This window comes from Scyliorhinus torazame, chromosome 29, assembly GCF_047496885.1.
Source record: "Scyliorhinus torazame isolate Kashiwa2021f chromosome 29, sScyTor2.1, whole genome shotgun sequence".
In the NCBI taxonomy this organism is placed as follows: Eukaryota; Metazoa; Chordata; class Chondrichthyes; order Carcharhiniformes; family Scyliorhinidae; genus Scyliorhinus; species Scyliorhinus torazame.
In genome coordinates, this window is record NC_092735.1 from 27039022 (window position 1) to 27052856 (window position 13835).

General features: G+C 48.4%; 1 long non-coding RNA gene across 1 annotated transcript; it reads left to right on the plus strand.

The window, feature by feature from the left end:
- Nucleotides 1-210: 210 nt before the first annotated feature.
- On the plus strand, nt 211-13133 carry LOC140403759 (uncharacterized). The gene is made up of 3 exons (XR_011938410.1): nt 211-333; nt 458-532; nt 12631-13133. It is a non-coding gene; the product is annotated as an uncharacterized lncRNA (long non-coding RNA).
- Nucleotides 13134-13835: the final 702 nt, after the last annotated feature.

Consider the following 13835-nt stretch of genomic DNA (forward strand, 5'->3'; position numbering starts at 1 on the left):
GTTATAGAAACAGAGCAAATTACGAAAATTGAACCAACCAAAGTTAGCAACATATTACTGGCGACATCCTGATGGGACCCGACTTAGAAGTGGCTTAACCACTCCGGGAGAACCCAAAATTTGAATTAGAACCTAATTGGGAACAGAAAAGCCACAAGTTTGGAGCGCCTATCTCGTAGTGTGCAATTTGACAGATTAACTTGCTTACCTTGCAGGTCAGCTGTTGAGTTCGGGGGTGAGAGCTGGGACCTTAGAATCAGCGCGGGAATTTTGAAAAAGCGCAGGGGCTGCGAGGCAGAGGGGACCATTTAAAAGGTCGCTGTCTGTGGTGAGGTGAGTACAGATTAACTTGCTTACCTTGCAGGTCAGCTATTGAGTTCGGGAGTGAGAGCTGGGACCTTAGAATCAGCGCGGGAATTTTGAAAAAGCGCAGATTAACAACTTGCTTACCTTGCAGGCCAAGTCGATTTCAGCAGGAGCGGAGCAGGCTATTCCATTTCAGCGGGGGCAGTGCGGAAGTGATTTCTGGGAGGTAAGTTTCCCCTTCAAATAATTTTTTTTTAAAAATTCTAGTGTTTAAGGTGGGAACAGGAAGTCGACCCGCGGACTTCTGGGAAGACCCTCACCAATAAATTCTGGTGGAGAGGAAACCCGAGACACTACACGTGTAGTGTCTCCCACCCGCCCTCCTCCTCTAACCTAATAATAAAACCCTTTGGTGTGAGGTAAGTACCATATTTTATTATTGTTATTAATAATTTTTTTATTTTTTTTTATATATAAAAAAATTTAATTTAGTTGTTAGCCAGATCTTGGTAGAAAGTTAGAGGAATGGCAGGGAAGGGAGTGCAATGTTCCTCCTGCAGGATGTTTGAGGTGAGGGATGCCGTTAGTGTCCCTGCTGATTTTACCTGCAGGAAGTGCTGCCATCTCCAGCTCCTCCAAGACCGAGTTAGGGAACTGGAGCTGGAGTTGGAAGAACTTCGGATCATTCAGGAGGCAGAGGGGGTCATAGATAGCAGCTTCAGGGAATTAGTTACACCAAAGATTGGAGATAGATGGGTAACTGTAAGAGGGACGGGGAAAAAACAGTCAGTGCAGGGATCCCCTGCGGTCGTTCCCCTGAGAAACAAGTATACCGCTTTGGATACTTGTGGGGGGGGGGACTTACCAGGGGTAAGCCATGGGGTACAGACCTCTGGCACAGAGTCTGTCCCTGTTGCTCAGAAGGGAAGGGGGGAGAAGAGCAGAGCATTAGTAATTGGGGACTCTATAGTCAGGGGCACAGATAGGAGATTTTGTGGGAGCGTGAGAGACTCACGTTTGGTATGTTGCCTCCCAGGTGCAAGGGTACGTGATGTCTCGGATCGTGTTTTCCGGGTCCTTAAGGGGGAGGGGGAGCAGCCCCAAGTCGTGGTCCACATTGGCACTAACGACATAGGTAGGAAAGAGGATAAGGATGTCAGGCAGGCTTTCAGGGAGCTAGGATGGAAGCTCAGAACTAGAACAAACAGAGTTGTTATCTCTGGGTTGTTGCCCGTGCCACGTGATAGTGAGATGAGGAATAGGGAGAGAGAGCAATTAAACACGTGGCTACAGGGATGGTGCAGGCGGGAGGGATTCAGATTTCTGGATAACTGGGGCTCTTTCTGGGGAAGGTGGGACCTCTACAGACAGGATGGTCTACATCTGAACCTGCGGGGCACAAATATCCTGGGGGGGGAGATTTGTTAGTGCTCTTTGGGGGGGTTTAAACTAATGCAGCAGGGGCATGGGAACCTGGATTGTAGTTTTAGGGTAAGGGAGAATGAGAGTATAGAGGTCAGGAGCTCCGATTTGACGTCGCAGGAGGGGGCCAGTGTTCAGGTAGGTGGTTTGAAGTGTGTCTACTTCAATGCCAGGAGTATACGAAATAAGGTAGGGGAACTGGCAGCATGGGTTGGTACCTGGGACTTCGATGTTGTGGCCATTTCGGAGACGTGGATAGAGCAGGGACAGGAATGGATGTTGCAGGTTCCGGGGTTTAGGTGTTTTAGTAAGCTCAGAGAAGGAGGCAAAAGAGGGGGAGGTGTGGCGCTGCTAGTCAAGAGCAGTATTACGGTGGCGGAGAGGATGCTAGATGGGGACTCATCTTCCGAGGTAGTATGGGCTGAGGTTAGAAACAGGAAAGGAGAGGTCACCCTGTTGGGAGTTTTCTATAGGCCTCCAAATAGTTCTCGGGATGTAGAGGAAAGGATGGCGAGGATGATCCTGGATAAGAGCGAAAGTAATAGGGTAGTTATTATGGGAGACTTTAACTTTCCAAATATTGACTGGTAAAGATATAGTTCGAGTACATTAGATGGGTCGTTTTTTGTTCAGTGTGTGCAGGAGGGTTTCCTGACACAGTTTGTTGACAGGCCAACAAGAGGCGAGGCCACATTGGATTTGGTTTTGGGTAATGAACCAGGCCAGGTGTTGGATTTGGAGGTAGGTGAGCACTTTGGGGACAGTGACCACAATTCGGTGACGTTTACGTTAAGGATGGAAAGGGATAAGTATACACCGCAGGGCAAGAGTTATAGCTGGGGGAAGGGAAATTATGATGCCATTAGACGTGACTTGGGGGGGATAAGGTGGAGAAGTAGGCTGCAAGTTTTGGACACACTGGATAAGTGGAGCTTGTTCAAGGATCAGCTACTGCGTGTTCTTGATAAGTATGTACCAGTCAGGCAGGGAGGAAGGTGCCGAGCGAGGGAACCGTGGTTTACCAAAGAAGTAGAATCTCTTGTTAAGAGGAAGAAGGAGGCCTATGTGAAGATGAGGTGTGAAGTTTCAGTTGGGGCGATGGATAGTTACAAGGTAGCGAGGAAGGATCTAAAGAGAGAGCTAAGATGAGCAGGGAGGGGACATGAGAAGTATTTGGCAGGAAGGATCAAGGAAAACCCAAAAGCTTTCTATAGGTATGTCAGGAATAAGCGAATGACTAGGGACAGAGTAGTACCAGTCAAAGACAGGGATGGGAAGTTGTGTGTAGAGCCTGAAGAGATAGGCGAGATACTAAATGAATATTTTTCGTCAGTATTCACTCAGGAAAAAGATAATGTTGTGGAGGAGAATGCTAAGCTCCAGGTAAATAGATTAGATGGCATTGAGGTACGTAGGGAAGAGGTGTTGGCAATTCTGGACAGGCTGAAAATAGATAAGTCCCCGGGACCTGATGGGATTTATCCTAGGATTCTCTGGGAGGCCAGGGAAGAGATTGCTGGACCATTGGCTTTGATTTTTATGTCATCATTGGATACAGGAATAGTGCCAGAGGACTGGAGGATAGCAAATGTGGTCCCTTTGTTCAAAAAGGGGAGCAGAGACAACCCCGGCAACTATAGACCGGTGAGCCTCACGTCTGTAGTGGGTAAAGTCTTGGAGGGGATTATAAGAGACAAGATTTATAATCATCTAGATAGGAATAATATGATCAGGGATAGTCAGCATGGCTTTGTGAAGGGTAGGTCATGCCTCACAAACCTTATCGAGTTCTTTGAGAAGGTGACTGAACAGGTAGACGAGGGTAGAGCAGTTGATGTGGTGTATATGGATTTCAGCAAAGCGTTTGATAAGGTTCCCCACGGTAGGCTATTGCAGAAAATACGGAGGCTGGGGATTGAGTGTGATTTAGAGATGTGGATCAGAAATTGGCTAGCTGAAAGAAGACAGAGGGTGGTGGTTGATGGGAAATGTTCAGAATGGAGTTCTGTCACAAGTGGAGTACCACAAGGATCTGTTCTGGGGCCGTTGCTGTTTGTCATTTTTATCAATGACCTAGAGGAAGGCGCAGAAGGGTGGGTGAGTAAATTTGCAGACGATACTAAAGTCGGTGGTGTTGTCGATAGTGTGGAAGGAAGTAGCAGGTTACAGAGGGATATAGATAAGCTGCAGTGCTGGGCTGAGAGGTAGCAAATGGAGTTTAATGTAGAGAAGTGTGAGGTGATTCACTTTGGAAGGAAAAACAGGAATGTGGAATATTTGGCTAATGGAAAAGTTCTTGAAAGTGTGGATGAGCAGAGGGATCTAGGTGTCCATGTACATAGATCCCTGAAAGTTGCCACCCAGGTTGATAGGGTGGTGAAGAAGGCCTATGGAGTGTTGGCCTTTATTGGTAGAGGGATTGAGTTCCGGAGTCAGGAGGTCATGTTGCAGCTGTACAGAACTCTGGTACGGCCGCATTTGGAGTATTGCGTACAGTTCTGGTCACCGCATTATAGGAAGGACGTGGAGGCTTTGGAACGGGTGCAGAGGAGATTTACCAGGATGTTGCCTGGTATGGAGGGAAAATCTTATGAGGAAAGGCTGATGGACTTGAGGTTGTTTTCGTTAGAGAGAAGAAGGTTAAGAGGAGACTTAATAGAGGCATACAAAATGATCAGAGGGTTAGATAGGGTGGACAGTGAGAGCCTTCTCCCGCGGATGGAAATGGCTAGCACGAGGGGACATAGCCTTAAACTGAGGGGTAATAGATGTAGGACAGAGGTCAGGGGTAGGTTCTTTACGCAAAGAGTAGTGAGGCCGTGGAATGCCCTACCTGCTACAGTAGTGAACTCGCCAACATTGAGGGCATTTAAAAGTTTATTGGATAAACATATGGATGATAATGGTATAGTGTAGGTTAGATGGCTTTTGTTTCGGTGCAACATCGTGGGCCGAAGGGCCTGTACTGCGCTGTATTGTTCTATGTTCTATGTTCTAAGTGTTCAAGCAGTTCTGAACAATCCTCGTAATTCGGAAGTGTGTTAATGCATGCGTAACTAACAGGGCTATAAGGTAAAACTGATAGATTTTTGTTGCGAAAAACTGTCGGGAGTTTGTAGTCCGGAAAATAGCGAAAGCCGTACCCGTAATTACAGCATCGCCTTAATACCCCTCGTTCCAAATTTTAAGAGAGTATTTAGAGAGGAAAGATGGCAATGCAAGCAATGCAATGCCTCATGAACCCCGAAGAATTTGTGGTCGCAGCGACCAGCAGCAGAGAAGGACAGTGTCCCGTTTGGGAAGAGGAAATCAGGAAGTACCTCAAAGGGAAAGGATGGCCCCTTTGGAGTGAATTCTGTGAGAATAAGGAAACAGAACCCGGGAGAATAGGACATACTTGGTGGGAGAACCTGTCAGAGATTCATAAGAAAAGCGTGGGAAAAGCACGCAAGCCGGTGGCAATCGTGTCCTGTCTGGCACAATTGCGAGGCACAGTGGAGGTCGTTCGGATGCTCCGTAAAGAGTACATCGAATGACCAAAGTCGATGTAAGTGAGGTTGAGAAAGAGAACATAGAGTTGAGAAAGAATTTAGCAGCAAAGGACGGAGAGGTGGATGATCATATCATAGATTATCATAGAATTTACAGTGCAGAAGGAGGCCATTCGGCCCATCGAGTCTGCACCGGCTCTTGGAAAGAGCACCCTACCCAAGGTCAACACCGCCACCCTATCCCCATAACCCAGTAACCCCACCCAATACTAAGGGCAATTTTGGTCACTAAGGGCAATTTATCACGGCCAATCCACCTAACCTGCACATCTTTGGACTGTGGGAGGAAACCGGAGCACCCGGAGGAAACCCACGCCCACGGGGAGGATGTGCAGACTCCGCACAGACAGTGACCCAAGCTGGAATCGAACCTGGGACCCTGGAGCTGTGAAGCAATTGTGCTATCCACAATGCTACCGTGCTGCCCATGATGCCAAGAGGGCACACCAGTCTTGTCTGGCGCACCTAAGCAGCTTCCAGACACAGTACGAAAAGGTGCAGTCCTGGTAAGAGAGGAAACAGAGAAACCGGTAGAGGCATTGCAAAGGCAGTGTAGCGACCTGAAAGCAGCATTACGAGCACTCCATGCTGCCACCACGGAGCACAGACAGAGCTCACTAGATCACGCAAAGTGCCGGAAGCAGATTGCAGAACTGCAGTCTTTGCTTTCAGTTCAGAATGGGTTCCAGAGCACCTTTGGATCCCAGTTAGATGCAGAAGTCGGCCCGGATTGGGAAGAATTAAATGAGACCGCGAATTAAATGGATATGTTCAGGGAACATGTGCGCAAGGAAGGCCCCAGAAGAGAAAAGCGCCCCAGCCCCCCACAGAGCAGATAATTCAGGCACCCATGAATCCAGTAACCACCCACCGCACAGTCACATCGGAAGGAGACACGGAATTCCTGTACACGACCCCCTTAACCGTGACCGAATTACAGGACGCGTGCGAGAAAGTCACACCGTTCCTCCCCACCTCAGACCCCCACCACTTCTTTGCCAGAGTAAAGCAGCAGGCGACCATGTACGGCCTGGATGAGCGTGAGCAAGTGAAGCTCACAGTTTTAAGCTTAGACCCTTTAGTTGTAGCAGCCCTTCCCGACCCAGAGAATGTAGGAGGAGGCACCCTTGCAGAGATGCACACGGCGATCCTAGACGCGATCGGCTACAACAGAGGTGACCCCATAGAAGGCCTGAATAAGTGCAGGCACAAAAAGACAGAATACCCCACAGCGTTTGCTGGACGCCTGTGGATCCATTTCACAGTCGTTTTCGGCAATTTAGAACGCGCCCATTTGTCCCAAGACGGTATGGCCAAATGGACCCGCACCCTTATCTCCCATGCCACAGAGGCAGGACAAAAAGCCTGTACCAACTATGACCCCTCAGAGGAAGCCCACAATGAGAAATGGGTTTTAAAAAGATTGTCCCGCACCTGGGAGCAATCTGTCCAAAACAAACCCGTAATTAAGAAACCCGAAGAACAGCAGGCAGAGGCAGATATCCACATAGTTAAGATGCTCCAGAACCCCGCATGGGTAAACAAAGGCAGGAACAGCCCCCCACAGAAACCACAGGAGTGTTACAACTGTGGACAATTAGGACACTTTGCACGAGAATGCAATGCCCCACAAAAGCCACAGAGAGCCCAGCAGGCAGGCACTCTAAATATAAACAGGACAAAGCCAGTCCATAGTGTAAGCACCCGTTCAGACCAAGGGGACCTGAACGGAACTGACTGACGGTGTTCGGGCTCCCCCACTTGGGTCTGCGACATCCTTTGGGATAGGTCCGGCTGACCAGTAGTTGCAGCAAAAGTACGGGGACAGCCCATCGAATTTCTCTGGGACACAGGAGGGTCCCGCACCACAATAAATTCCTCCACCATGTTCCAAAAAGACACGTGGCCCACTACAGCCACAATCACCCTCAGCGGCTTTACAGGCCACTCACAACAGGGACACATCACCGCCCCTGTACCCATTCAAATCGGCAACATCACCACCAAGCACCCCATAGTCTTAGTCGACCTGCCCCACACAGCAGAACACATTTTGGGCATCGATTTTATGAATTCCCACAACCTGTCCTTTGATCCAGTCAACCAGTGTGTCTGGAAAATGGCAAAATCCGCAAGGCTCACAATAGGTGAATACTCAAACAAGATTAGCGCAGTCGGAGATTTCTGGTTTGACCCAACCACAATTAGCACAGACAAGCAGGTTAGGGCAGTTCTGCAGAAGCACAGGACATCATTCGCGACCCACAAACACGACTGTGGCCGGATGACTGGTTCTGTTCAAATCACAGGACCTAACCCTAGACCCCAAAAGCAATATGGATTTCCCCAAGAGGCAGAGGGAGAAATCTCAAAAGTGATCGACAGCTTATTAGAGCAGGGCGTACTCAGATCAGTAGCCTCGTCTAATAATGCCCCGATTTGGCCAGTGCGAAAGCCCGATGGATCATGGCGACTGACCATCGATTACCGGGAACTCAACAAAGTCACCCCCGCAGCAGCCCCCACGGTAGCCACAAGTCCCGAGACCATGCTCAAACATGGACTCAACTCACAATATTTTATGGTTTTGGACATCAGTAACGGATTCTGGTCCATCCCATTGGCAAAAGTGTGCCAATACAAATTTGCCTTCACTTTTAAAAGTCAGCAGTACACGTGGACATGCCTTCCACAAGGATTCCACAACTCCCCCTCCATTTTCCACCGACAGCTGGCAAATGGATTATCAAAATTTTCTCGTCCCGAATGTCTGGTCCAGTATGTGGACGACCTATTACTGCAGACAGACACCAAGGCAGAGCACATCGAGCTTCTGTCCGAACTCCTGGAACTCCTACAACAGATTGGTTGCAAAGTAAACCCAAAAAAGGCCCAGATTTTGGAAAACAAGGTGATATATTTGGGTACGATTATCACGCACGGTAAACGCGAGATTGAGCACAAAAGAATTGACTCGATTGCCAAATTGCCCCTTCCCCAGAATGTTTCAGCCCTCCGTTCATTTTTGCGACTGGTTGGCTACTGCCGGAACCATATTGACGGTGTAAGGGGAAAATTCGGGACAACGGATCAAGACCATAAATCATGGCTGACACTGTATCAGAAACAGGCAAAGGGTTAAATCAGATGGGTAGCACAGAAAGACCACACTTAAAAAGCACAGACACAGATCCTATCAGGACAATAAAGTATTCCCAATCAATACAAAGCCTGCATTTAACACCTCGTTATGAAACCCGGAACATATCTCAACCGTCAGCCAAAAGCCATCACCATTTAATCTAGTTAAAGGGAGCTCTATTGTGAACCTAAATAAATCCTATTAAAAAGCATGGTATTGACGTCAGAGCCAGGAAGCCCGCGAAAACTATGAATGAATGAAATCATGAATGAATGAGCTGTGAAGTGGGAACCGGTAATGGCCCACTGAAACTAACTTACGATAATACCTTCATGAATAAGCCCGCCAAGAATCATGTCTGCAGGGTAAAACTGTAAATATGCATTAACCCAAAAGCCCGCCAAAACTTGTAAGAAATCTGTATTATATAAGATGAAGCCTTTCTGTATGTACTTTGAGTTCAGTGTGGACCGTGATGTCTTTTAACTCCGGCCCGCTGTTCTCCCTGGAGCTCCAGACAATAAACCCTGTCTTGCGATTCAAACTTCTGACTCAGGTTGACTTTTTTCCCTGCAACAAAGGTTTCGCCAGCAAGGCAGCACCCCTCTCGGAACTCCTAAAGAAAGGAGCCCTTTGGGAATGTCTTCCGCAGCATAGGGATGTTGTGGATGCTTTGAAAAGAGCCCTCATTGCAGCCCCCACACTACAAGTTCCAGATCCGCTTTCCCCCTATGCTATAGAGATAGCTAGCACAGACCGCACCCTTTCGGCCGTGCTCCTCCAGGAACGGCACGAACAGTTAAGACCCGTGGCTTACGCCTCCAGACTTTTAGATCCTGTGGAGCAGGGATTTTCGGCTTGTGAAAGGCACCTGCTCGCAGTTTTCTGGGTAGTCCAATACTTCTCATACATCACCAGACTAAACCCCATCACAATCCTCACGGAACACACCCCCACCCAACTTTTACTAGACGGACAACTTAAGGACGGTACAGTAAGCCAGATCAGAGCAGCCAGATGGACCCTTCTTTTGCAGGGACGGGACATCACCGTTAAGCGGACCAAGACCCACACTTTCTTAGCCGATAACCTTCAGTACCCAGGCACCCCCCACAAATGTGAAATCATCTCACCGCACCACAACACAGGCCCCTTTATTGCAAAAACACCCCCCAGAAAGATAGGTAGTCCACCCCAGAGCCCCCAGCCCACAGACACGTGCGAACCCTTAAGGATATATGTGGATGGTTCTTCTACAGTATTAGAAGGGAAGCGCAGTACAGGATGCGGCATATATGTCGAGGACGCGCAGGGACGCTCCCTCGAAGAGATCTCCTTAAAGCTACCAGGCCACTTAGGCGCGCAGGCGGCAGAACTAGCAGCCGTTGCGTATATTATAGATCACCCAGATTCCTTCCCCAGCCCAGCAGACATATACTCAGACAGACTCTATGTCTGCAATAGCCTTACAGAATTCCTACCCCTGTGGAAAGCAAGAGGATTTGTTTCCGCAGACGGAAAACCTCTCCCTTCAGCCCCATTGCTCCGCCACATTTTATAGAAAGCACAGGACAGGACCTTTGGTATTGTTAAAGTTCGCAGTCACCACCGTTCCTCCCAACCTGGAAATGTAAAAGCCGACGCACTGGCCAAAGCAGGTTCCAGGCATGGATATTTTTGGACACCCCCCGAAAGCGCACCAGTGAATGCAGTTCAGGTCTCGCAGACTAATATCGAGGATTTAGTGTAAGCCCAGAAGCAGGATAGCAATCTCAGGGAGATTTTAAAAGGACAATTTACAGCACCCTATGATAGATTTAAAAATGCACTGACCACACATGATGGTGTGGTGTTAAAAGACACCCTTTATGTGGTTCCTGAACAGGCCAGGAATCAGCTCATTTGTTTGTTCCATGACAGTCATGGACATCAGGGAATTGATCCCACTACAGCCCACCTCAGGCAGCTCTGTTGGTGGCCAAATTTAAAAGAAGACGTAACACACTACGTTGAGAATTGCCTTATCTGTGCCCAGAACAATCCGGCCAGATACGCAAAGAAAGCTCAACTTAGTCACACCCGCCCCGTTAACGGCCCCTAGACTAACCTCCAGATCAATTTTATAGGACCATTGCCCCCTTCCAGGAATGGTTACAAATACGTACTAGTCGTCATAGACACTTTTACGAAATGGGTAGAGGCATTCCCATCTAGAACGAACACGGCAAAGACCACCGCAAAGATCTTAACCCACCACATCTTTATGAGATGGGGACTCCCCCGCAGCATTGAATCCGACCAAGGTTCCCATTTTACGGGACGTGTCATGAAGAACGTTCTCACGATATTTGGCATTACCCAAAAATTCCACATCGCATACCACCCCCAGTCAAGTGGTATCGTGGAGCGAATGAATCCGACCCGAAAAGCAACCCTCAGGAAAATGGTCCAACAGAACAATACCACTTGGGATTCAGTCCTCCTTTTTGCGCTGATGTTTTTGAGAAATACTGTCTCAACTTCCACAGGTTACACCCCACACACTCTCATGACCGGACACCCCATGAAAGGCATAGAATTTTTATTAGGATTGGACTTGACCAGCCCCGAAGTGACGGCTCTCACACACGAGAACGCAGTGCAACAATTAGTTGAGAATGTAAAAACGGCTCAGCTAGCAGCCGCAGTAAAATTAGGCACAAGGAAGAAACAGAGCAAGGCCTGTTTCGACAGGACAGTGCATGCGACTGAGTTTGAGGTAGGACAGCAGGTCATGCTCTCAATTTATAACCCCAACACATTCCTGTCACCGAAGTATTCGAGTCCGTACTCCATTGCGGACAAAGTAAGCCCCTCAGTGTATAAAGTTAAATACCCCAACGGAAAGACTGCGTGGTTCCATATTAACCAGCTTAAGGCATATGGCCCACAGTCCAATCACGCACACCACATCATGCTCGACGCAGCAGACCACACCCCGCCCACACCCAACGTATCCCTACCTCCCCCAACACGTCCACCACATCCACGGACTCACCCTCGACTCCACTCCCGACCTCTAGACTCCGCCCCGGAACGCCCACAGACAGCAGCAGCAGCGACAGCGACTGTGACACAGGAAATAGCCACAGCACGCCTCCTACTATCCCCATGCAACAGGACCCACACCCAGCAAATCTGACCATGATTCGAGTGATCCATTCCTCATTACTTTCCTCAACAAACCCCACCAAATACCACCGCCCTACGATGACGATTCCGTACCCACAGAACTAGACACCACCTTTTGGCACCAAGATAACTCATACAGGCTCGTCCGGAGCGACGAGATGGACCCCAAATCGCACCATGCAGCCCTATCAGCCCTTATACATTCGAGAGTATGGCATCCGGGAGAAGATGACGACTTTGAGTCTGACTCCCAAAGCGAGAACCCCTTTGCGACCCTGTTCGCAACTGATAACTGAGGTGTCCAGATGATGTTTTAAAAAGGAACCGCTTGGGAGAAACAGTGTCCTTTCTGATGGAACCTGCAGCATGTTGTTCAATGTTTGTTCGTTAATGTTATTGTTATGTGTTGTACGTAAGATCGGAATTTTTTTTTCCACGGCCCCACGCCTTATTTGTCGGCGGAAACCTATGAAAACTTGCCAGCACGCTCATCGGCAGAAACCGCTGAGAGCTTGCCAGACCCCCGTTCATAACTGCTCTTCTGGTTCGAAGGTGGAACCAATACGGCAACCCCCCACGATGACGACATTTCTTGCCGGTTGCTCAGGCAGTGGAGAAACGGCATTGGTCTCCGCCCTGCCTGAGGACGCCCCTCTGGTCAGCTACACTCGGGTAGAACGCATACGGCATTGATCACCGTCCTACCCGGGGATTCCATCCAAATCTTACCCGTCGCGGCCCATACACACCTCATTTCAGCACTCTTGGTTCAAAAAGTTTTGTTTTGTTTTCGGGCAACCCTTAGGTTGCCATCCCTATGCTATTTACATCCTCAAACATTTGGATGGTAAATCGCACAGCCTGCGAGACGGCTCGCACTGTTTCAGTTTTTTTAAGTGTGCCTAGTCCAAATTTTCGGTTTAAAAAAAATAAATGAGGGAGTCACACATGGTGACAAATTATAAAGGGAAATTGGCACTACAAGACAGACATTAGATATTAACCAAGACAGTAACAGAAACTATGCTTGATCCACAGAATTCCAGAAGCTCCAGGAAGAGAGAAGAAACGGAAAGGAAGAGACGAAAAGGAAAGAAGACAACAATGAAGACGTCATACGTGTTTTTTGTCGTTATTGTAATTTGTATCCGGTTGGGCGCGAATGCTACCCCCCTGACCCCTACCACACAGGCCGTGAATGATTCCCACCCCTACCATACACTCCACCCTGAAATAGTTAACCCCGAGATAGTCACCGACACACCATCGTGGTGTGATACGTTCATAACCTGATATTCACTATCATACGTAACTGAATCCCTTCTAGTACTGGCGATATTCTGCAGCATCGTGCAGATTATCCGCATGAGGAAATGGCGAAGGAGAGCCTACCGCTCTCGCACCCCGGTATACAGGATAAGATCCCCTATTTTCGGTTATCACCAGGCCCCCGAACCCCTTGATCTACAATAAAGACCATTTGTGTTGCATCTTTTGGCAATAAAGAAATGGAAATATTGTACACCCCTGTGCTTGACTGCCAAGCCAGAGGAAAAATGTGATTGCTGCTTTTATTTTTGTATTGTTCGGAAGATTAGTATGATTGAATGTTTTAGTGAATGTAGTTTATTGAGGACAGTTAGAGATACCGTTTTTTTGGGATGTTGTAATGCATGTCCCTGTCTGACATAGCGCCACTTAGAAATTGTTAGTTAAAATTTTTACTGCATAGTTACGGTTAGTGTAGAGGCCATGGAAGAGTGCTCGCTGGGTCAGGGAATGAAGACAACGCAGTTATGTGATCCTTCACACTTCGCGTTAGGGATCACAAGGAGGGTGTGCCGTCACCTGGGTTGGCCACTTCCTGACTTAAAATAGAGAACCGCAAAGACTAAAGGGAAATTCAGCCAACACAGGCAAAAACGAGCAAGTGCAGAAATCCTGTGTATTGGAACTTGCAAAAACCAGACAGCACTGAAACCAGCAGCCATCTGCATAGTAATGAGGCAGAATTGATACACTTCAGGTGAATAAGGCCAAGCCAGACTCCTTGGCGCCAACAGGAACCAAGACAAAGGAAGGCCAACGGACATTTAGGGACCGCCCCGCGATCAGGAAATAACTCCAGTATTGGAGAAATCGATCCAAGCGATCGGAACGCACTCCAACCATTTGGAACCAGATACAGGGTCCGCCCCGAAGGGCGGGAAGCCCCTGGAGACTATAAAGTAAAGCCCCCAAGT